This window comes from Peromyscus californicus, unplaced genomic scaffold, assembly GCF_007827085.1.
Source record: "Peromyscus californicus insignis strain IS unplaced genomic scaffold, ASM782708v3 Scaffold_9__1_contigs__length_137607984, whole genome shotgun sequence".
In the NCBI taxonomy this organism is placed as follows: domain Eukaryota; kingdom Metazoa; phylum Chordata; class Mammalia; order Rodentia; family Cricetidae; genus Peromyscus; species Peromyscus californicus.
The window spans coordinates 14,813,211-14,837,830 of NW_026294617.1; the positions used below are offsets into that span (position 1 = coordinate 14,813,211).

A 24,620-nucleotide genomic window follows, 5' to 3' on the forward strand; every position below is an offset into this window, starting at 1 on the left:
CAAATAGAACACTCATATACACAAAATACATAAATAAATCAATCTAATAAGCAAACAAATAATAAAGTTAGTTCTAGATTTATGATTGTGAGCACAATGAGGGCAGCTGTTAGCAGTGTGGGATGGGTGGAGGAGGCCGTGACAGAGGCACCAAAGTGCAGTCACTTTAAAAGATCTTTAGACTCCTATTTCGTTCTTAAATAACTTGATGTTCACACCTTCTTCCAATGTACCCACAGGGGAATGTACCACTTTCATCTTGTGCATTGTTCTCTCTACGGGAAGACACAGGCAAGCATACTGATGTCAGCTGAAGTCCAGTGAATCCCAAGGCCCCAGGATTTCAAACAAAAGAACCCGGGCCAAGAAAAACTGTAGGACACTGAAGACGTGGACATGTATGTTCAGAAAGCGTAAATGCAAGTGGGGGAGAGAGCAGCTCTGCTGGGACTGTGAGGACAAGGAGGAAGAGCAGGAGTGAGCACTGGATGCAGGAAGAGAGCGCCGGCCGCTGAAAGGTACCCCCATGGTCTGTGCAGACCAGAGCACAACTGGAAACCTGCAGTGTGCCCCACCCCATCATCCAGATCTGTGTCTATCTGTAGCTGAAAGCCATCCAGCTTGCTACAGCCACATCAGGGACAAGACCAGAAGGGACATTTCCGTCCCTTCACTCCTTGAGCCCTTGCCCTCTTTTTCTCTCTGTTCAGCTCTGCACTCTTGTTCTTGTTTCCACTTGATTTTGAGACGGTCTCATGTAGCCTAGCTTGGCCTCGATCCCACTATGTAGCTGAGAATAACCTTGAGCTTCTAAGCCTCCTACCCCCACCTCCTGAATACCGGCATTCCAGCCGTGTGCCACCATACCTGGTTTATGCAGTGAACGATTGAACCCAGGACCTTTACATGCTAGGCAAGCTTTCCACCAACTGAGCTGCACCCCAGCCCCACTGAGAGCATAATGGTGCACACCTGCAATCCCAGCACTAGGGACGAGGAAGCAGGGGGATCAGAAACTAAACGTCTTTCTCACCCGCATAGTGAGTTCCAGGCCAGCCTGGGATACATCAAACCCTATCAAAAGAAAAGAGGAGGAAGGAGGAGGACAAGGAATAAGAAATAGCCATCTTTCTCCTAACCCATTTCTCATCTCAGGCCCCCCCGGAAACTTTTCAGAATTAAATCTTGATTATTTTCCCAAAAGTTGGACAAAAAAAGTAATGACAAGTTAGAAGAGAAATTACCCCCAAAAGTAATGACTAAGAGAAATTTGGGGCAGCTCTGTAGAGAGCGAGTGATGCATCTGAAAGCAGTCCCCGAGGGGCAGCCGGCGGTGTGGGCCACAGTCACACGTTTTCCTACAGGCTTCTTTTAACTCTGTTGTCAGGGTTCTTCGATCCTGGAGACAGACAGCGAAGCTGGAGTCAAACAGGGCAGTGTTGAAGCAACACAGTGAAGTCATTTTTGGATGGGCAGTCATTCCGACTCTCATAGCTCCTGGCTATTTGGACAGTCTTTCCTGTCACTGGTAGGGGAGATAACTACGGCCACAGCCCTCCTGTTTGACATCTAATTACAAACCCAACTGAGAGGAGACTGGGCCAACTAAAGAAAATTCGTAGGTCAGTGTTTATTGGCTATAACAACTCAAGAAAGAAAATTAGCTGGAGAAATACTATCAGCACCGTGACCTTGCTACACTTCCTGAGAGTTTTGAAGCTTGTCAAGGCAGTTTTTTGGAGTTTGTTACTTTACATCTGGTTTCAGGAGGTCTCTCTTCTGCACAGGTTATTTCTGGGAAGAGTAACTTAAGTAGTTTTGCATTTGGTACCTGAAGGACTCCAGGGCTCCAAGATATCTGCTGATGTTGTAGGGTTGATGGTCCCCGGCCTGTGATGACACTGAGCAGGCAGGGAATTGCCAGCTAAGTCTGAACAGGTTCCAGCCAGTGGGGCCTCTGGAGTACAGGCTTTGCGCCTAGAAATGTATCTATAGGTTTTACTGTATGCTCCACACCACAGCACGCTGGTGGGTTGTCACCATCAGAGAATGTTCGGCTCGGCTAGCTACTAAACAAAATATCTGTATCACTGCACAGATGTTTATGCACAAAACTGAAAAATGAGGGTGCAACTCAGCTGGTAAAATGCTTTTCTAGAGTGCAGGAAGCCCTGAGCTGGATCTCCAGTCCGGAATAAACCAGCACTTGAGAGGAGGAAGCAGGACATTCTGAAGTTCAAGGTTGTGCTTGGCTACATAACAAGTTCAAGGCCATCCCAGAAGGAAGAAAGGAAAATGAAAAATTACCTCTTTTTTTGGATTTTGGTTTTGGGAAACAGGGTTTCTCTGTGTAGCCCTGGCAGTCCTGAAACTCACTCTGTAGACCAGGCTAGCCTCGAACTCAGAGATCTGCCAGCCTTTGCCTCCTGAGTGCTGGGATTAAAGGCATATAAAATGACTTTTTATCTTCTGAGAGAAGAATCTTAAAACTGAAGAAGCTAATTGGGGGGTCTTGGGGATATAGGACTTATAACTTCTTTTTTTTTTTCTTTTTCAGTTTGAATCTAGAAATTCTTCTCCTCAAGACCCATTTAAAAGAATCTGACTGGTTGCTTTGGTCTAAGAGTTCAGACATCTCTTGCAAAACTAAGAAAGCCCTCATTTTCCGTTTGCTGGTCCTATTTGTCAGCCCTGGGCCCTGTGAGAAGCTTACCAGGAGGTCCCACACTGGAAGGACCATGTGAGTTCATCTCAGACAATGGGCGGCACCACGGTTTCAGTGACTCACACAGCGGAGAACCACATTCTCTCTGGAAGATCTTAGCAACTTGCATTTGGTAACACAGCGAGGTCAGCTAGAGCGGCATCTGGAGCATTTCCTTCTGTGGTTGTTCTGAGAAAAAGACTAGAAAAGAAATGGTTCCTGAGTTACCTTCTTTTTCCTTTTAAAATTCAGATAAATTAATCAAGGTTACATGCCTGTAGTCTCAGCCCTAGAGAGGTGGAGGCAGGAGGTTACCCCAAGCCACACTGCAAGATGCTGTTTCAGAAATAACAAACAACCAGTTAGGCATGGTGGTTCACCCCTCTGATCCCAGCTCTCAGGGGTTCGAGGCCATCCTGGTCTATATATCGAGTAACAGGACAGTCAGGGCTACAAAATAAGAGACTCTGTTTCAACACACACACACACACACACACACACACACACACACACACACACACACAAGACCACTTACTGAACACATAGATTTATGTGCATTCTATTCCAGGAAGCCAGCGGTGATTATGAAACAGTAAAAATAGGTCACAGTAGAATGCACATTCAAGATCAGCTTAGAACACTTCTCTGTCACTTCTGTATCGTTTGGGTGTGACAGTTACTACATTTCCGTAATTCATCTTTTAGGAGGGTGCTTAGAATCAGTATGGAAAAGATCCGTATCTACTTCTTTATTTATTTTGTGAAACAGGCTCTGTTTCAAGCTGGCCTTGAACTCATGATGTAGCTGAGGATGGCTTTGATCTGGGAGTAAAGGTGCTGTCACTTCCAGCAGGAAAAAAAAAAATGATATTTAGACCAAAGACATTGTTTTATTATATAGTCAATGCTTCCTTAAATGCCAATCAACACTGGCTTCTCCAGTGCTCGATGGTGTGTGTGTAGAAGTGCTCTTAAACACTGGTACACATGAGTGAGCACATAGCAAGCGCCCCAGAGGTTGGGGGGAGGGGTCCAGATTCTTCAGAGCTGGTGGTAGGTGAGAAAATTAAGGGTGGGTCAGAGCAACACCACCATTGAAAGTCTGTGATTTCATTTCACAAAAGTAATGGTTCAGCTCTCTAGTTGGTTTGTCATTGCTAATGTTTTGTAGGACTGAAGACGCACACCCAGGGTCTCACCGGTGTTTAACAACCCTTCCACCAGAGAATCTCATCCTTAGCCTTCCGAGTTTAACAAAACAAAACAAAAAACAGAATTATAATTCTCACTTAATTTCATGTTACATCCAGGAACTATTTTAAAAATTTTGTGTTCTAACCTGTGACCAAAAGTCAGGTAGTAGCTGTTCTAACATGTGTGCATTTGCTCTGAGGAATTGAAACTGACTAAGTATTTATGTTGTCTGGGACTTTATGACAAGGTCGAATTTGGCATTAACATGAAAGAGCATTTGGTAGGTTGGGGTTTTTGTTGTCATTTTGTTTTGTTTTGTTTCCCCGACAGGGCTTCTCTGTGTAGCCCTGGCTGTCCTGGAACTCACTCTGTAGACCAGGCTGGCCTCAAACTCACAGAGACCTGCCTCTGCCTCCCCAGGTGCTGGGATTAAAGATGTGCACCACCACCGCCCAGCTTTGCTGCTTTTTTTAAGCTTCAGTATTCACTGCTCTAAAATAAAGTATTTTTTCCTCTGTGTATTCTTTGTTATATGTAAAGTATTACTAGAGTTGTTTTGTTGTTGTTGTTGGTGTGTGTCTAGGTGTTTGGTCTGCACTTATGTCTGTATATCTTGTGCATGCCTGGTGCATGCCATGGAAATCACAAGAGAGCATTGGATCCCCTGGGACTTGAGTTACAGACAGGTGTGAGCTGCTGTGTAGGTACTGGGAATTGAACCTGGGTCCTCTGGAAGAGTGGCCAGTGGTCTTAATTGGCTGAGCCATCTCTCCAGCCACGAGTGTTGTCTTTAACGTATATATTATTTTTGTGAGGTCATCTGTTACAAGATAAAGTATGTAATGACAATACTTCTTTGCTTTCTTCCCCTACATTTATTATTTCAAGGGAGGCACAATGGAGAACATTCACTCAAGGGGAAAAATTACCTTGAGCCTGGTTTTGAGGCAAAAATGTTTATTTAGAAATTTCCCTCCAATAGTTGATTATTCTCTGAGAAGAACAGGGTGATATTAGGATTTCCAAGACTATTATTGCATTGTTTAAAAGGTTTGCTCATACCAAAAAAAAAAGTTTGCCTATGTCTTATTCGTATGTTGTTAGCAATGTGGGTCTCCCCTCCCCCCAAAAAAAAGGAGAAAAAAGAAAAAGACAGACAGGCACACAACAAACATGAAAACAGTATATACTTCAAACATCAAATTTTGTAATTTGAAAGAGCATCTTTTAGTCTTTATTAATATCCAAAGTATAAACAAGTCAAGGCCATCCTCATTCTTTTAAAAAACGTTAACTGTGACACATGTCTATGAGGTAGGTTTTAACATATTTTTTCCTATTTTTTTTTTCCTCCTCCATTCAGTAAGAAGGATAAGCCTTTAGAGTACCCAGTCACCGTGGTAACTGCCAAAAAAATTCTCCTGAAGTTTGAAGAGGTCAGCTCTTGGGGTCGACAACTCTGCCCTCTCCCCAAGCCCGTCTGCAAGGCTGGGCCTGTGGTTGGAGTGTCAGGCCAGATCTGACCGTGGGAGGTGGTCTATTCTGGCTCTGATATAAATTTTTTGAGTCAGTTTGTGGCCTGGACTCTCCAGGTGGCCTCCAAAATCAATTCTGACCTCCTGACCCTGTCTCACAGAGGCATAGCATGCGCCCTAAGTGAGGATTTAGCCAGAGACGACAGCATTTGCCAAGTGTTATTGGGGACAGTATAAACACTTTGGAAGGCAAGCAAGACATTGTCAGCCCTAGAAATCATTAAAACGCATGAAGCCCTGCTTTCAAAAGTTAGAAGTGTTAAGGTATCTGATTCAGAATCCCTACCTGACTAAAATCAGTTTTATGTAAATAGTAAACCAAACATCTTTACTCTTTTATATACTTTGCTACAAATATGCAAATAAGGTAGGCCGTTCTGTAACAAACTAGATGTGGCGTGGTTATCATGTGGTAGAAACAGAAAGCCAATTATTAAAATTCATTAATAAATAAAGAACTTGTAACCTTGTTATGTAGTAAAGTGTGTAGCTGTTTGGAAGTGTTTTAAAAGAGGGATTTTAACACCTCAGGACAGGCAGAGGCTGTGGTATTTATGATGAATTGTTTGCCTCAAGTCCCTTGCTACTTTGTAAAGCAAATGACTAATAGGCTCCATTTGGATACAAAGTAGAGGAAATTTGTAAATGAGGAAAGCAACATAACACCGAGGTTGAGAGAGAGAGAGAGAGAGAGAGAGAGAGAGAGAGAGAGAGAGAGAGAGAGAGAGAGAGAGAGAAAGAGAGAGAGAATGACAAAATGTAACAGTGTCTCCCAGCAGAGTTATACGTACTTTAAGGTATCTGAAGCTTGGGGAATAAAGCTGATGTGGATAAACCGTTGTGATCTCTCTCTCTCTCTCTCTCTCTCTCTCTCTCTTACACACACACACACACACACACACACACACACACACACTTTTTTTTTCCCAGAATGCACCACTCAAATTTCACTTTCCCTGGGAGAGCAGGGGGGCCTGGGCCCCACTGGAAGAAGCACTGAGGGGCTCTGCCTTGACCCCTGCCGAGCTCTGCCCTCATCCCTACTTGCCATTTCGCCTTGGCCAGCTCTGCACATGGTAAGCCCCCTCCCCATAGGAAGTGGCTGCCATGCCTTTCTATCGAATTCTATTGTGAAAATTAGATTCTAACTAAGGCTGAATATCCTTTGGGATACAGGCTGGGGGTAGGGTGGGGAGGTGCTCTGTACAAATGCTCATGTTCCGAGGCTGGGACTTCTCGTCTTCTCACTCCATTAAATCCCTATTATAAAAGTTATCTCCACAAAGCCTATTATAGTATTCTGAGAACAAACTGGACCATGAATAACTTAGTTGGAAGTGTAGATTATTTTCTACTGGAGGAAACTTAGACATGACAACAGATTAACTAGGAGAATAGTGATCAATCTTAAATAGATGGAGTCAGAGCTTCCCTCTTAGTACAGAGCACGCTTGCTTTCCCTCTTAACGCTCAAGATGCCCTTCTTTGTCTTAAGCACGTCCCAGTGATGACACTGTCCGCCAGTACCGTAGAAGTTTAACAGGAGATGACCTCCTTCGGGCTGTGCATCTGTAGGCAGACAGGTTGGCCAAGGGAGGGCTGTACTCAGATGTGGAGTGAAATGATATAAACAGGATAATTAAGTACATTATTATTTAAATTTTATTTGTTTGTTTGTTTGTTTGTTTGTTTTCTATGGAGCCCTAGTATGGTGGTGCACTCCTTGACTCACAGTACTGCGGAGGTGGAGGGCACGCAGACCTCAGTGAGCTCAAGGCAAGTCTGGTCTATGAGGTGAGTTCCAGGGTAGCCAATTTACATAGTAAACACCACCACCCACCACCACCACCCACACACACCCCATCTCAAAACAACAAAAAAAAGTGTCTTGTTTTATTTGTTTTTATGGAATGTACTATTACAGACTACTTCAATTTTTTTACATTTAAGTTAAAAATGTGTATGCGTTCCTGCGCACACACAAATGCAAGTATTTGGGCAAGCTCATTCCATGGAGCCTGTGGAAGTTAGGGAACAACTTAGGGCAGTGGTTTCTCCTCTCCCCGCCACGTGGATCCCAGGGATTGAGTTTAGGTTGTGAGACTTGACAGCAGCCCTTACTTACCGTGCCATCTTGCTGGTCTTCCAATACCTTTCGACTTCTAGCTTTGTTTGAGCCCTAGAATGACATTTACGAAAACCCCAACATGAATCTTGTCTTGTGACTGCAGGTTTTGATAAACTAGGGCATCTACTTAGATTATTATTTTTGAATGTATTTTTATTGTTATTTGTACACAGTCTCATACAATCCAGGTTGACTTTGAGCTTACTATGTAACTAAGGATGACCCTGGACTCCCAACCCTCTGCTTATGTTTCTCAAGCTTTGGGATGCTGGCAGTTGTCACCTCACTTGGTTCAGCAGGGCTAGTGGTAGAGCCGGGGCTTCTTTGTGCATGCCGAACAAGCACTCTATCGGGGGAACCAGCCTCCAGTGTAGACCATGTAGTTCAAGACTAATACACACACAAAATGGGCTTTTAATGGTCTGTGTTTTCTGTTCCTCACTATCAACTTTTTGTATTAAAGAATAGTGAAGGTTTTTTGTTGTTTTTTTCAACACAGGGTTTCTCTGTGTAGCCCTAGCTGTACTGGCACTCACTCTGTAGACCAGGCTGGCCTCAAACTCACAGAGATCCTCCTGCCTTTGCCTCCTGAGTGCTGGGATTAAAGGTGTGAACCACCAGAACTGGCTGTACATGATTTCTAATTAGATATTTTGATTGATTGGTTGATGAAGACATACTCTCACTATGTATCCCTTACTGGCCTGGAACTCACTATATAGACCACGCTGCCCTCAAATCCCCAGAATTCTGCCTACCTCTGTGAGTTGTATATGATTTTAAATTCCAGAACTCAAGACAGCTTTGTGTAATGAAATCACTGTATGGATTCTTCCCCCGGTTTGATCAAAGCCAGGCCTGGACTAGGCTCCATGAGCACTCTACCTCTGTGCCCTTGGAGGGTTGTTGTTTTGTTTTGTTCTTTTTTTTAAGACAAGGTCTCATGTATCCCAGAACTGACCTAGAACTTTGTGTGTATCAACAACTCACTACTTAGCCAAGCTTAGCCTTGAGCTTCTGACCTTCCTGAGGCTGTTTTACAGGCTTCTGGTTCAGTTTGTTGCTGCAAATCAAAGCCAAAGCCTCATTCACTGAGTTGTGACCAGCCCTTTCGTTTTTATGGACCGCTGTCCTTTAATACCTTGGCAAGATTGAAGAAAGAAATTATATTACTTTTGTTCTTCTTAGGATTTTATTCCTCATTTTTAAGAAGTGTGCACTGCCCTGCATGGTGTCACGGCACTTTTAGCCTATCTCTTGGGACACAGTGTGAGTTCAGAGCCATCCTGGTCCACAAATCAATTCCAGGACAGCCTGGACTACATAGTGAAACCCTGCCTCAAAGGTGGAGGGGATAATTTCATAGGGGTCATAGAAGATTTTATTTACTTGTGTTTATTTCACCCTTTCTAAACATAAAAATCAAGACACACAAAGTGATAGCCACGTTTGATTCTTTTTAGTTTTTTGTTTGTTTGCTTTTCTTCTTGTTTTTGTTGTTGTTTTCTTCCGGGGTAGTCAGATAGACACAGAATTTGAATAGTCCAGGTTGGCTCCTTACTATATACAGTCCAGGCTTACCTTTCTGCCTCCACCTACCAAGTGCTGGGATTACAGGCTTGTACCGCCATGCCTAGCCTCAGGCATGCTTTTTTGGCTATCTGAGATAGGGTCTCTATCTATAGCCAAGCTGACCTTGAGCTCCACCTAACCTTCCTGCTTCTGCTTTCTCAGTGCTGGGATCACAGGCCTGTGTGAACTTTTAAAAACAGAAAAAAACAATGCATGTATGGAGGTCAGAGGTCAATGTTGGGAGTCTTCCTTTCTTACTCTCAACATTATTTCTTGAGACAGGGTCTCAGTGAACCTGGAGCTCACCCATTTTAGTTTGACTGAGGCCCAAGGATCTTCCCGTCTCAGCCTCCCAGTGCTGGGACACCAGGCTTGCTCGAACACAGTTGTCTTCTTTGTCACATGGGTGCTGGGGATCCGAACTCAGTCCTTCCAGCTTGTGGAGCAAGCGCTGCGCCATCCCTCTGTCTTCCCAAGCCCTTGGACCTTGTCAGTGTTCAGACTTTCCTAAGAAAATGTGACATTGGGCTAAAGATATTCAGAGGACGTGAAAGTGGGTGATCAGGCCCTGGATCCAAACTCCTGGTGTCTCCCCACATGCAAAACAAGAACTGAAAACGTAAAGACTCTCGGGTTGGCGGTCAAGCCTGGGGTCCATCTCAGCACTGAAACAATGCTCTGGTGTTCACAGGGGTATTTGTGCAGCTGTTCCTGAAGTTCTGAAGTCCCCTCACTCTGTTGGTAACCGCCTGCACTCTGTCCCTTGTCTCCTGGTTGGCTGTTGTTCCACACGGTTTCTCGTCTGTTCACTCTCTTTCCCTTTCAGGCTCTCCCCTTTCATCTCCCCTCCTTCCCGCCATTGCTTCCTTCCCTTTTCTCTGCCCTCTCTTTCCTCCTGTCTTTTTTCTTTTTAATGATTCATTTATTTTTATTTTATGTGCATACATTCTTCACATACGTCTGTGTGAAGGTGTCAAACCCCCTGGAACCAAACTTGCAGACAGTTGTGAACTGCCATGTGGGTGCTGGGAATTGAACCTGGGTCCTCTGGAAGAGCAGCCAGTGCTCTTAACTTCTGAGTCATCTGTCCAGCCCTGTCTTCTCTTTTCATCACCCTGCCCTTCTCTCCTCTGTTTACTCATCATATTTTAGCATCTTTATCTTAAAACATAGGACATAGCCGGGTAGCGGTGGTGCACGCCTTTAGTCCGAGCAATCGGGAGGCAGAGCCAGGCGGATCTCTGTGAATTTGAGGCCAGCCTGGTCTACACAGAGAGATTCAGGACAGGCACCAAAGCTACACAGAGAAACCCTGTCTCGAAAAACAAAACAAAAACAAAAACCCATAGGACACAGACACGAGTGGAACATCTCTGGTAGAGCACTTGTCAAGCATGCTGGACCCTGCTTTCTTTAATCAGAACTTCCTCCCCCAGGAAAGGACAAGAAACAAACAAATGAACTACAGGGCAGCTGGTTCTGGGTCTAGATAATACAACAAAACCTTCCCTTCACTTTGGGTTCATGACGATCTGAGAACCCTCAGGCGGGCCTTCCCTGGCTACCAAAAGCCAGTCCTTGGCAGCTGGTCCGTGGCACAAATCTTGCCAATTTCCTTCTGACTCCTTTATAATCTTCCTAAGTTAATTTTAGGAATCAAATCTGAAAAGCAAGTAATCAACTTGTTATATAGCATTTTTGAGATAATTTAATTACACTTCTCCTCTAACCCCTCCCTAGGTAGCGCTCCTCTCTCTTTTGCATTCCTGGCCTCTTCTCTCACTGTTTGCTGTTGCAAGTATATGTGCGTAAGTATATACACATACATTCCTAAACATGACCTGTTGAGTCTGTCTAAGTACACTCGTGTGTGTTCAGGGCTGACTGGCAATCTGACAATCAGTTGCTGTGCTCTTCCCTGGGGAGGACCGCCTCTCCTGCTCCCAGAGTGCACAGTTGAAGACCCGTGGGCTTTTCCCTTTTCAGTTTGGCATGTTCGTTGGTGTCCTCTTTGTTTAGTTCACGTTTCAGCAGCCATGTTGGTGAAACTTTATGGATGTAGCTTCTGAACCTACTAGGAGACGTAACCTCACAGCAAACTCCCTGACCCTCTGGCTCTTACAGTCTTCGCTACAGAGCACTTGCATGTGAGTGTATAACCATACCGTCTGTGTTCCCTGGCTGGGGAAAGTTGGATTCAAACCCCAGAGTCTCCCATCCAGTGTCCCGTGAGGATCAATGACACATATCTCACTTAGCAACCATCAACAATCTGAAGACCCTCAGGGAGGATGGGGCCTTGTGAGCCTCTCTCTACTAGCCACCTTGTTTTGCTATGTAGGTTCTATTTTTAAAAACAGCTACACCGAGAAGGGGAAGGGTCACATCTCCTACACTCAAAGATATCAACAAAGGAGTATTTAGGCCTCAGTCCAAAGCCAATCAGTTACTTAGCCCTCAGTACCTACCTATGTAGGGGCCAGTTGTTTGTAAAGCTTTCCTTAGTAATTACAATATCTATACATCAGGAATGCCCAGTACCATAATTTCAAACTTGACTATGACACAGATAACAGTTCAAACATTTCAAGAAGCATAGTTGGAAGTGACATGTGAAATAAGAGAAAGAGACTTTCTATCAATTCCCCAGAAGTGCAAATCTCAGAAAGATAGAGGTATGGTTGGAACCATAGATAGATAGATGACAGATAGATAGATAGATAGATAGATAGATAGATGATAAATAGATACATATGTATATGATAAACAGACAGGGACAGATGATAGATACAGAGATATGTATATACATACAGATGATAAAGAGAGGTAGATATATAGACGATGAACAAATCCATGCATATATATCAATAGGTTGATGAGAGATGCTAAATAAGATATAGATTGATTAATAGATGATAGACATCAGTAGGTACACAAAAGATTGGTGGATAGATAGATACATATATATGTAGATAGATAGAAACAGAGGCAAGTGGATCTCTAAATCAGGCATGGCCTAATGAGTGCCAGGCCAGCCAGGGTACACAGTGAGACCTTGTTTCAAATCAATAAGTAAATAAGATTTTATTGCATATATGGTCTTACTTTGCAACGTTCCAGGGATATTGTTCCATGCAGAATTGATGGTTCAGGGAGATCAAGTTTATTCTTTGTTATTGTTCTTGTCATTCTGGGATTTTGTTGGCTTTTACTGTTCATATCTTTGAAGGTTGGATGTACAGCATCTCTTCCATTTCATTGTAATACTGCCCCCTGGAAACAGAAATAATTTTTCTGGAGCTGAGGACCAAACCCAGGGCCTTGCACTTGCTAGGCAAGCGCTCTACCACTGAGCTAAATCCCCAACCCCGAGCTCTTGAAGTTTTGTCGTGTAACTGAAATTAGCCTGTAAAGGTCTCATGTATCCCACATTGGCCTTGAATACCCTATTCAGTCAAAGCTGGCCTTGAACTCAACTCATGATCCTCCTGCCTCTACTTCCTGAGTACTAGGATGGGGACCACAATGTCCAGCTTTCACTCTGTGGGTTTTTTAAAAATTTTGATTTTATTATTACTATTGTATGTGATGTATATGTGGACATGCATAGAGGTCAGAGGAAAACTCCATGAGGACAATTCAGTCTTTCCACTCCTATGTGGGTTCCAGGGGTAGGACTCATATTAGGCTTGTGCATCATGCACTTTCTCTTTCGGGAGCCTCTCTCACTTCTCACTTTCTCTCTCTCTTTTTTTAAAAAAAATTTTTTAATGGTGTTTTGTCTGCATGTATATCAATGTGGGGGTGTTGGATCCCCTGGAGCTGGAGTTACAGACAGTTATGAGCTGCCATGTGGGTGCTGGAAATTGAACCCGGGTCCTCTGGAAGAGCAGCCACTGTTCTTAACCACTGAGCCATCTCTCCAGCCACTTTCTCTCTTTTTGAGTGTGTGTGTGTGTGTGTGTGTGTGTGTGTGTGTGTGTGTGTGTGTGTGTGTGTGCCTGGGTGTATAAATGTACTCCATATGCATACAGAAGGCTGAGGAGGTTATAAAAAATTATGAGATGCCCTGGAATTGGAGTTACTGGTGTTAGTAAGCCACCACGTGGTGCTGGGACTGGAATCCTAGTCTTCTCCAAGAGCAGAAAGCTAACAACTGCTGGGCTGTCTCTCCAGGCCCTCCCACTGTGAACATCTCAGTGAGTCTGTATGGTTTGGTTTTTGTAGTAGTCCTGGAACTCACTCTGTAGACCAGGCTGGCCTTGAACTCACAGAGATCTGCCTGCCTCTGCCTCCTGAGTACTGGGATCAAAAGTGTGCGCTACCATGGCCTGGCTCTCTCAGCTAGTCTGGATCACAGCATATTTCATTCTATCGATGGTCACTTAGGTTGTTTCCAGCCAAAGCAACTGGTAGTATTTTAATCTTGAATGTGATATAGAGGTGTGTAATACACCCCATTTTACTAATGATCAAAATGAGACTGGAAAATCTGTAAATTGCTGAAGGTCATGCACCAGGTAAGTAACAGAACAGAGCTCAGAAGTGCACTGATTAACTCAGGGCCGCACTGAAGTTTTTCCGTTTGCTGTGGAAAAGCTTCGTAAACCCAGGGGCCCTCCCCTTACGATAAGACATCCTGCTTCCCGAAACAAGCATCACACAGTCACCTGCTAAAGTCCACCTGGGGACTGAGCAGAGCGACAGACAAGCACTACTGAGAAGATGAGGCAAAGTGCTAACTGCAATCCTTAAAACTAAGACACCACTGTTAACACAATGCTAACACAGTTTGACAGCAGTGTGAACCACGGGGCTGTGGAGCCGGGAGGGTGACTGGCTGCCTATTCTGAGGATGTTCGAAAAACTTCAGCCTTGTCTAGCAGGTGCAGGTGATACTGCTGATGCCTCCTCAGCAGGGGTTAGGGAGTGGGGTTGCAGGATCCTGAGCTGGCAGATGCTTCAGCTCAGGAGTCCGAGGCTAGCCTGCAAAAGGATGTAAGAGCCCATTTCTAAAACAAAACATAAACATTGAATTGTCTACCTTGAAGTTCGGTATCTCTGTCACACTGTACTAAATAATGTGAAGGCAATCAAACTTTAGTAACTACAAGTATATAAAAACCAACTATAGTTGTTTTTGTTTTAGCTTTCTTTGAAACAGGGTCTCACTGTATCTCTGGCTGGCCTGGAACTCACTTTGTAGACCAGGCTGGCCTCAAGCTCACAGACATCTGCCTGCTTTTGCCGCCCGAGTGCTGAGATTGAAGGTGTGCACCACCACATCAGGAAAAACCAACTGTGATTTTCTGTTTTTGTATTCTTATGGTCTATTTATAATATAATAAGCTCTAAGGTAAGTATGGTGACCTCAAATGCATGGTGTTCGATGTCGGCATCTGTGTTTTTAACTGGCAAGGTCTGGAATCCAAGGGCCCAGGGAATCATTGTCTACATGTCTTTATTGGTGGTGTCAATGCTTGCCAGTCACTGTGAAAATACAGCAAAAAACTAGAGAAGTGTCTGCCTAGTCTCTGTTTGTTTGAGACAGGATCTCAAGGTGCTAAGGCTGGCCTTGTACTTGTGATTCTCCTGTCTCTACTTCCTGAGTGCTGGGGTTTCAGGACTATGCTGCATGACCAGCTCTAGAAAGCTAAACCTTCGATTTTTATTCTCAGCCACATCATCCAGTGACAGGACAGAGGCAAATGACTCTTCTAAGTTGAAATCGCCTCGTCTTCAAACAGGATCAGCCTATTGGATTTGTTGGAAGCAAAGGGATTTTTTAGAAAAGCAGGTCTTGAGACTCCACAGCCAGGAGAGAGATGCCCTGTTTGGGAATGTGGAAAACACACTGCAGTGCTGAAGCAGGTGGAAAGCATGAGGCTCCGTGAATTTTAAAGACATGTCTTGGCTGTGCATGGTGGTGCACGCCTATTAGTCCCAGCACCCAGGAGGCAGAGGCAGGCGGATCTTTGTGAGTTCGAGGCCAGCCTGGTCTACAGAGCTAGTTCCAGGACAGCCAGGGCTACACAGAGAAAACCTGTCTCAAAAAAAAACTAAATAAATGTAAAAATAATAAATCAATAAAATCAAGACATTTCCTGGGTATCACTAAATCAGCTCACCTACCAGTCTTATCCTCTGCTTCTCCAACTGAGTTGTGGCAACTTGAAGAGGCTGGCACAGATACTCATCCATCAAATCAGCTCGAGGCATCCAGCAACTAAACTGCTGATCCCAATCACCTCTGACTACGAACAACATATAAATTACATACGAACTGGAGTCTCAGGGGCAGATTCCCAAGGCCCACCCCTTGCCGCCACCAGGGCGTGTGCTCCTAGGCCCCTGCTGCACACCACTTTGGTGCCCTCATCATCTTTTTTTTTTTTTTTTTTTTTTTGTTTTTTCGAGACAGGGTTTCTCTGTGTAGCTTTGCGCCTTTCCTGGAACTCACTTGGTAGCCCAGGCTGGCCTCGAACTCACAGAGATCCGCCTGTCTCTGCCTCCCGAGTGCTGGGATTAAAGGCGTGCGCCACCACCGCCCGGCCCTCATCATCTTGTATAAGTGAACAGTCTTTGTTTTCATATCTTGTCAAGGGGAATCTCATAACATTCACTGGTGGCTTCAGCAAGCCCTGCAGGCAGGCCTTTCCACAGACCCCCTTCTTATGCTCATGATTCTAGAAGAGTTATGATGGTGCCACACTACTGTTGATCAGGAAAGTTCAGAAGTATGTGTGCTGTAAGACAGGGACTCCCATTTGTTGGTGGTAGAAGTTTGTGTGTGACACACACACACACACACACACACACACCATCCCACAGTTGCAGCATCTCATTTCTGGAGCAAAACTTGATGCTGCATGCTGGGCAGGCTGCCTTCCCTGGTGTTCTTTCTGAAGATGTTTTAGACCCTGTCTGTGCAGCAGGGTAGCTGCTAACCCCAAAGACTCGTTACACATAAGATCTCTATTACAGACAGGACAGACAGAGGTATTAGGAAAGAGACGGAAGTACTATCACGTAGTTGGCTTGACAAACAATTGGTGTATTTTTCTTTGAAGCAGAGTTGAGGTATATTAAGATAATTCAATATAGATCTAGAAGATTTTAAAAATTAAGTTTATTTGGGGGTGTGCCACTGAGCATGCAGAAGTTGGGGAACAACATTGTTCTTTCCTTCCACCATAGGATCCCAGGCATGAAAAGTCCTAGCTAGACAGTCTTGGCAATAATTGCCTTTACCCACTAAGACATCTCCCTAGCCTGAGGTTTGTTTTTAATAATTTATTGAACTTGATTTTATGTGCATCAGTATGAAGATGTCAGATCCCCTGGAACTGGAGTTACAGACAGTTGTGAGTACTGGGAATTGAACCTGGGTCCTCTGGAAGAGGACCAGTGCTCTTAAATTATGAGCCTTTTTTTTATTGGATTTTTTTTTCATATGATATATTCTGCCACACCTTTTCCCTTCCCTCACTCCCCCAGATCCTCTCACCTCTTCAACTGTCCAATTCATACCCTTTCTTTCTCTCCTTAAAAATACAAACAAGCAAACAAACAACAACAACAAAAAACAACCAACCTACCAAACAAACAAACAAAACCAAGTAACTCACACAAACAAACCCCACAAAACCCAAAAAATAGGAACCAAAATACACAAGCAAAAGAACAATGAGATAAAAATGCCCACACAAAGCAACACAAGACAAAGCATCTACAAAGATACTGCTGGGTTTGTTTTGGTTTGGCATCTACTGTTGGGCATGGGACCTGCCCTTAAGTGTGGTCTGGACACCCAGTGAGACTCACTGGAGAAAACTAATCTTCCCTTTGCAAGTGGGTGGCACGTGAAGGTAGCTTTTTGTGTGTGTGTGGTTTTTCAAGATGGTTTCTCTGTGTAACAGTCCTCAGTCCTGGCTGTCCTGGAACTCCCTTGGTAGACCAGACTGGCTTTGAACTCACAGAGATCCACCTGTCTCTGTCCCAAGTGCTGGGATTAAAGGCCTGTCCACCACAGCCCAGCAAAGACAGCTTCTTGATTAGGAGTGGAAGCCCTATCCACTTTCCCCTCAGCACTGGGACCCATCTGGCTTGAACCCGTGCAGGCCCTGTGCAGGCTGTCAGTCTCTGTGAGGTCAGCAGTCCTGCTGTGTCTGGAAGACAGTTTCCTCAGTCATCCCTTCCCTCTGGCTCTTACAATCCTTCAGCCTCCTTTTCTGCATAGTTCCCTGAGCCCTGAGGGGAGGGGTTTGATGAAGACATCCCATCTAGGACTGAGTGTTCCCAATCTCCAGTCTCTGCACACTGTCCTGTTGTGGGTCTCTGTCTTAGTTCCCATCTACTGCAGGAGAGTTTCTCAGATGATGGCTGAGGGAGGCCCCGATCTGAGCTCATCTCGAATGATGGCTGACCCAGACCCTGATCTGAATCTATCCCAGATGATGGCTGACCCAGACCCCAATCTGAGCCCATCTCAGATGATGGCTGACCCAGACCCCTATCTGAGTCCATCTCAGATGATGGCTGACCCAGACCCCTATCTGAGTCCACCTCAGTTGATGGCTGGACCCAGACCCCGATCTGAGTCCATCTTAGACCCTCTAGAGTCATCTGGGAAGAGGAACAGCAATAGAGAAAGGACCTCCAACAGACTGGCCTGTAGGATTAATGACTGATTAGCAGGGCCCAGCCCACTGTGGCACTGCCACCCTCAGGCTAGTGGACCTGGGTTGTATAAAAAGGCAATCGAGTAAGCTGTGGAGAGCCAGCCAGGAAGCGGCACTCCTCCATGGCCTCTGCTTCAGTTCCTGCCTCCAGGTTCCTGCCCTGAACTTCTCCCTACTTCCCTGTATGATAGACTACAAGCTGTAAGATGAAATAAACTCTTCCCTCACCAAGCTGGTTTGGATCATGGTGTTCATCGCGCGCGCGCGCGCGCGCGCGCGTGTGTGTGTGTGTGTGTGTGTGTGTGTGTGTGTGTGTGTGTGTGTGTGTGTTTGCTATTAAACATCTGGGGGAAAAGACCACAGCATCACTTCTGATCACTCATCTACCTAAACCAAAAAGGTGGCCACACTCCACCCGTGAAGGGAAGACAGGACACTTGCTGGGGAGGGAGGAACAAGGGCCCCTCAGTCCACCTTTCCATTGCAGAGCAGCCTAGCCTCAAAAAGGAAACACTTGAATTTGCTTGAAACTACTTAAGAAGCTGGAACTGCTTCATATTCTGTCACAAGCTCTTTTGACAACCAGAGCAGGTATGTGACACTGTGACATCAGCCCTCACAGGTCTTCTAAGTGGGGAAGGAAAAATGGTACTGATGTGTAAGTTTTCCTTACTACCTGCAGCTCAGGGTCAGGTGGGGCTCTGGCAGACAGAGGCAAGCCAGCTGTTGTTTTATATTTGGGGGGGGGTTCTTGCAGGTGACAAGCCAGTTGTTTTTTTGGGGAGAGGGGGTTCCTGCAGGTGATAAGCCAGTTGTTTTTTTTTTGGGGGGGTTCCTGCAGGTGATAAGCCAGCTGTTTTTTTTGGGGGGGAGCCAAGCCCGGTGCTTTGGGGTACTTGCAGGTATCCAAAAAGCAAAGGATTCTTTTCAAGCTGCATCTGAATCTATCACAGGCCCTTTGCACGAAGACCTGTGGCAGACTTTGTCTACTGCTGAGATCCATGCACCATCACTACCAAAGGGTTTAGAGCTGGAGTTCTCTAGAAACTGTTTGGCCATGCCAGGTGTGGTGGTACACGCCTTTATCCCAGCACTTGGGAGGCAGAGGCAGGTGAATCTCTGAGTTCGAGGCCAGCTGGACTACACAGTGAGTTCCAGAACAGCCAGAGCTTTACAGAGAAACCCTGTCTTGATTTTTTTTTTTTTTTTTTTTTTTTTTTGGTTTTTCGAGACAGGGTTTCTCTGTGTAGTTTTGCGCCTTTCCTGGAACTCGCTTTGTAGACCAGGCTGGCCTCGAACTCACAGAGATCCGCCTGCCTCTGCCTCCCGAGTGCTGGGATTAAAGGCGTGCGCCACCACCGCCCGGCAGGAAACCCTGTCTTGAAAAAAACCAACCAGACAAAACAAAACAAAAACACACCACCAAAACAACTCGAAAAGCCCTGTTTGATCTGAATTTCTCTGTCCTTCTAATGTTAACAGGTTGTTGTGGTGTTCGGGCATTTCGTTACTTTCATAATTCTTTCTTTAGAAATGTTTTACTTTTATGTGTATTGATGTTTTGCCTGCATTTATGTCTGTACGACATGTGTGCCTGGTACCCTTGGAGGCCAGAAGAGGGTGTCGGATCCCCTGGAACTGGAGTTACAGATGTTGTGAGTCCTCTCCAGCCCCATCATTTTTGTTTGAGGGTACCTCATAAGGTAGCATGAGGTGCTGGCAAGGTGGCTCAGTGGTTAGATCACTGGCTGCTCTTGCAGAGGACCTAGGTTCACTTCCCAGTACCTACATGGAGGTTCACAGACATCTGAAACTTGAGTTCCAGGGATTTGATGCCCTCTCCGTGGCCACCACTCATATGGTACATATATACATGCAAGCAAATACTCATACACATAAAATAAAAATACATAAATCTTTTTTTAAAACATAATTATATAAGTCAAGAGTAGTGGCTCATGGCTTTAACCTCAGCACTCGGGAGGCAGAGCCAGGCGGATCTCTGTGAGTTCGAGGCCAGCCTGGGCTACAGAGTGAGTTCTAGGACAGTCAAGGCTACACAGAGAAACTCTGTCTTGAAAAATAAAAAAATAAAATAAAATAAAACAAACTCCATACAAAGGTAGTGCCATGGAATTAAGAATGCAAAGCTCGCCGGGCGGTGGTGGCACACGCCTTTAATCCCAGCACTCGGGAGGCAGAGGCAGGCGGATCTCTGTGAGTTCGAGGCCAGCCTGGTCTACAGCGCGAGATCCAGGAAAGGCACAAAGCTACACAGAGAAACCCTGTCTCGAAAAACCAAAAAAAAAAAGAATGCAAAGCTCATGCTTCAAGTATTAACTTTTTGTTACACTGTACATAACTTTTTGTTTTTAACAAGGGTTTTTTAACCTACTTTCCTTTTTTCTTTTTTGTGAGACAGGATCAGCACAGCCCTGGCTGGCCTGGAAGTGGAAATGTAGACCAGACTGCCCTCACATCTCTGTGCGCCTCTCCAACCTATGCCTTCAGGTGTACGTCATTCCTTGCTCATCCTGTCGTTTCCCTGGAAAGGCTCCTCTTCCCCTTCAGACAGTGTGGCAGCTTCTGGCCTTGTCTCATCAGGACCAGGTCTGCCTGTGGATGAGCTTTTATGGGGCTCTATTCTGTAGAAAGGAAGAAGAAAAGAAACAGAACCCACTGGAAGCCTGGTGGTCAACATCCGGGCATAACACACTCAGAACTGGCCCAGTAACCCCAAACCAGCACATAGCTGTGGTTCAGGCTAGAAACCATAAAAATCCAAGTCACTTTTTATTTTTTTTTATTTTTTTATTTTTTTTTTTTTTTTGGTTTTTCGAGACAGGGTTTCTCTGTGTAGCTTTGCGCCTTTCCTGGAACTCACTTGGTAGTCCAGGCTGGCCTCGAACTCACAGAGATCCGCCTGGCTCTGCCTCCCGAGTGCTGGGATTAAAGGCGTGCGCCACCACCGCCCGGCCCAAGTCACTTTTTAAAGTGCAAAATGTCAAAATGGCTGTCCTTTTCAATGTTGAGAAATTGTATTCCGGATAAGTCAAAATAATGATATTAATTTTATTTTAAAACATTCTGAAATGAGTACGTCTTTCTTGTTACCTTAGTGGAGACTGGGGCCAAGAAAGCGAGCATTATCTGTCCTTAGGTCTCGGGCTGGGGCTGAACAGTAATAAAGAACTCGGAGACATAGGTGAGGGTCTACGTTCAACCCCCAGTGCTACAAACAAACCATCCACAGGTCTTCAGTGTTAGTTAGATGGCCAAGCTTGGCATGTAGGAACTGGCTGGCCAACCAAACTAGAACTTTAAGCAATTTATTTTTTACTGACATATATTTCCACTGAAAAACGGCTATTCATCTCAAATTCAAATTTAGCTGGGTGTCTGGCTTTTGTTTTTTCTCCTTTTTCTGGAGAATTTCAACAATAACAAACTCATGGTTAGAAGGGCTTGAGGTGTTATTTTGTTTTTTAAAGGCTTTATTTTCCTGACTCCTGGTATTATAGTAAGGATTCCTGTGTCCTGCTGGAACCTTGAAGTAGAGCAACACCATTATGACCTTGTCAGCCCAAGAGCAGGTGCTATGCATTTATCAACCTGCATCCTCAGAACAAGCTGAGGATGTAGCCAGGAACCTGGTCCCCAGATGAGGAAACGGAGAGCCTGGCACACTGAACCACATAGCTGTGAGGGCAAGAAGCAGGACCGGAAGCCAGCTGAGACCTGTCCCAGAGCAACAGGCTAAGAAACACTAAAATTCACTAAAATCACAAATGTCTCAGGCTTGACGCGGCTCGGTTGGTAGAGGGCTTGTCTAGCATCAGAAGGCCTGTTTTGGATCAAATGCCACACAAACCAGGCACAAACGGGTAGTGGTGAACACTTGTAATCCCAGCGTTTGTGAAGTAGAGGCAAAAGATGAGCCATTGAAGCCGTCCTCAGCTCCGGGGAGAGCTGGAGGCCAATGTCTGGCATCTCTCCCTTAGGCAACTGGTTACATTATTTTATAGTATCACATTAACAAACAAAAAAGAGATAGAAATATTAAAATAGCGTCACCTTAAGATAATCAGAAGTTTGTCTTTTGATTGGGTCGTGTGTTTTTATTTAAAAATCTAAGCACACAAGCATGTGCTGGACGGTGTTTACTCATCCTCTGTAGTACTGAGTTTGATTTGCACTGCAGAACTCCGAGAAACCCAAAACATCAGCAGGACTTTTCCCGGCCAAAATGCTGCAAGAGCCGCGGTGGCCCCAATGGGTCGGGCTGCCCTTCCCTGCTCATGAGGCCTTCCTGGGAGGGTTGAGTGCAGGCTTGCCTCCCCTGACATATCACCGGCCCTTGCTTTCCTTGGCCTGCAGAGCCCTGTGGGACATAAATGCTATTATATAACTGGCCCCTCCCACCGCTCTCTCACCGGCCTTTGATCGGTCTTAGAAGGTGATTACATAGCTTCATTTATTTCTTTGAATACTCAAGTTTCACGGTCATTAAAGTAATCACAGACTCATCCCAGTCTCCATGTGAGGGCAATGTCTCCTCTAACCGCGACCCGTTTCTCCTCCTCTTTAGCCATCATCTCTCCCCTGCTCTCTAGCCCCCTTCCTGTTCCACCTTCAACGCTGCCATAAAAGACTGCGGTAATTTTAATACCTCTTTGGCAATGAATCATGACATTTATTCAGCTGATCTCCAAGCCATGAGAAGCTGGGTCTTACACTGTACAGAGCAAGCAAATCGCAAAGAGCAGCTCAGCGAGGGAAGGGTTAATCGGGTGAGTAAAGGCTATTTTTAAATCTGGCCCCTGTCTGCCAGGCATGGAAATCCACCCCGTACCGCAGAAATCCTAAATTGCACTGCCCTGCACCCCACTGAAAGTCTTCAGTGCGCTGTAAGACCTCCCCAGCATGGGGAAGATTGGGGGTGAGTCGCTGGAGGAGGGGCGCGGGTTCGGCCTTTGTGCTGCAGGCCAGTCGCGGAGGTCCCGCGGAGCAGGCTCACAGAAACCCTCGAGGCCCGCAGGAGCAGCCCCGCACAAAAGCGCGTTACATGCTTGCAAATCGCCCCACCGCTGTTATTGTATTTACCGTGGTCTGCGGGGCAATTGTTTTCTCTTTGCAAAATTTTTCAGCTTCACGGGCTTTTCTCCTCCTCTGCAGCCACGGTCACTTGTACCACGAGGTCACATAGAGAAGTCCGCGTCTCCCCTCCTCCGCGTCCCACACCTCCCCCCTACTTCTTCCTCAAGGAAGGGGAAAGATCCTGCCTGGGCAGGAGGCCACCAGAGGATGCGAGCGATCGATGAGTGCCCCAGCTTTTCTTTCTCTTCGAGGGAGACGAGATTGGAGAGCTGCGTGTTTGAAATAATAACTTCTATCAGTCTTGTCTGTGTGGTTGGGGTCTATGTTTTTCTGACTTTATTTGATTACTGTTGTTAAAGATGATGCCCGCCCTGCTCCTTGGGGACGTATTTACTGGGATGAGAAAAGGAAAAAAAAGGTCACACGTAAACTTTGTTTGAATCAGTTTTGCATTTGTAAATGCATGAACATTGTTCCCCAGGAATTTTTTTCAATTCTGAAGTTGATATAAATATCATATCACTATGGCTAGACATATGCTAAGAGTTTGAGGCTTCTTTGCTTGGAAGGCTTGATGGAAGGAAAGCTACCAAAATAGTTATTTTAAAACCCAAAATGTGTGAGGAGTGGGAAATGGCCTGCTCAGTGGATAAAGGAGCCTGCCCCACACAAGCCTAGGGGGCTGGGTTTGATCCTGGGAACATGTGTTAGAAGAGACCCCAACTTCACGAAGTTATCCTCTGACTCCTCCACACAGGGTCTATGGCATGTGTACATCCACACACAGTAATAATAATAATAATAATAATAATAATAATAATAATAATAATATAAATTTCAAAAATAAAATCTGAAGGAAAGAAACCTCTGTGAATGCACGTTCTTTTTGTCATCCTTGTGTGGGGGCTTTTGCTGCAGTTTGCCTGTTCTCCGGACTCACAGCGTAGCCCTGACTGGCCTGGAACACAGAGATGCACCCCACTCGGCCTCCTGAGTTATGGGAGTAAAGGCATGCCCTGCTATGGCCCCAGCTGTCTGTGTTTTTTGTTTGTTTGCTTGGACAGCGTCTTGCTGTGTACCACAGGTTGATATCCTCTGTATTCCAGAATAGGTTTAAATTCATGGCAATCCTCCTGCCTTTGCCTGGGATTACAAGCATGGACTACCACATCCATGCAGGTTTTCTCTTATTTTTTTTTGTTTGTTTGTTTTGTGTGTCTGTGTGTGTCTGTGTGTGTGTGTGTGTGTGTGTGTGTGTGTGTGTGTGTGTGTGTGCTGTTTATATGTATGTATGTATGTGTGTGGTGTATGTATGTGTGTGTGTGTGATGTGTATATGTGTACTGTTTATATGTATGTGTGTGTGTCTCTAGATGTTCTTCACAGTTATAGCTTTCAGGACACTGATTTGTTATATATTTTTAGTTTACAAACTTGCGTACCTAGTAGGAGTCCAGAGACTAACCTCAGGGCTAGAGGGGGAAGGTTGCTTGTTATAGCCTTTGATTGGTAATGTTTATGTTGCTCATCGCTGCCTAACAAAACACTGTAAAATTTGATTGCCTGAAACAACTACCATTTGCTCGTTTCTTATGGTGATGTTGATTTTAGCTACCAGAGTAATCATGGAATCTTGTTATCTGGAATGTACCTGTTCTGGACCTTCCAAAGTGTTCCCTGATACAACGCACAGGTAGACATTGGTAATGG

The 24,620-nt window shown here is 45.1% G+C and overlaps 1 protein-coding gene across 18 annotated transcripts in view; it reads left to right on the forward strand.

The window, feature by feature from the left end:
- Positions 1-23,446, forward strand: part of Sox2 (SRY-box transcription factor 2) — a 621,552-nt gene extending 598,106 nt beyond the window's left edge. For 14 of the 18 annotated variants that reach the window (XR_008216414.1, XR_008216412.1, XR_008216413.1 and 11 more), the window contains 6 exons: positions 240-518; positions 2,558-2,850; positions 14,298-18,405; positions 20,237-20,327; positions 22,403-22,604; positions 22,990-23,446. The gene's annotated coding sequence lies outside the window, so the exon portion shown is untranslated. The other 4 variants (XR_008216417.1, XR_008216418.1, XR_008216401.1 and 1 more) reach the window with 4 other exon arrangements.
- The last annotated feature ends 1,174 nt before the right edge of the window (positions 23,447-24,620 follow it).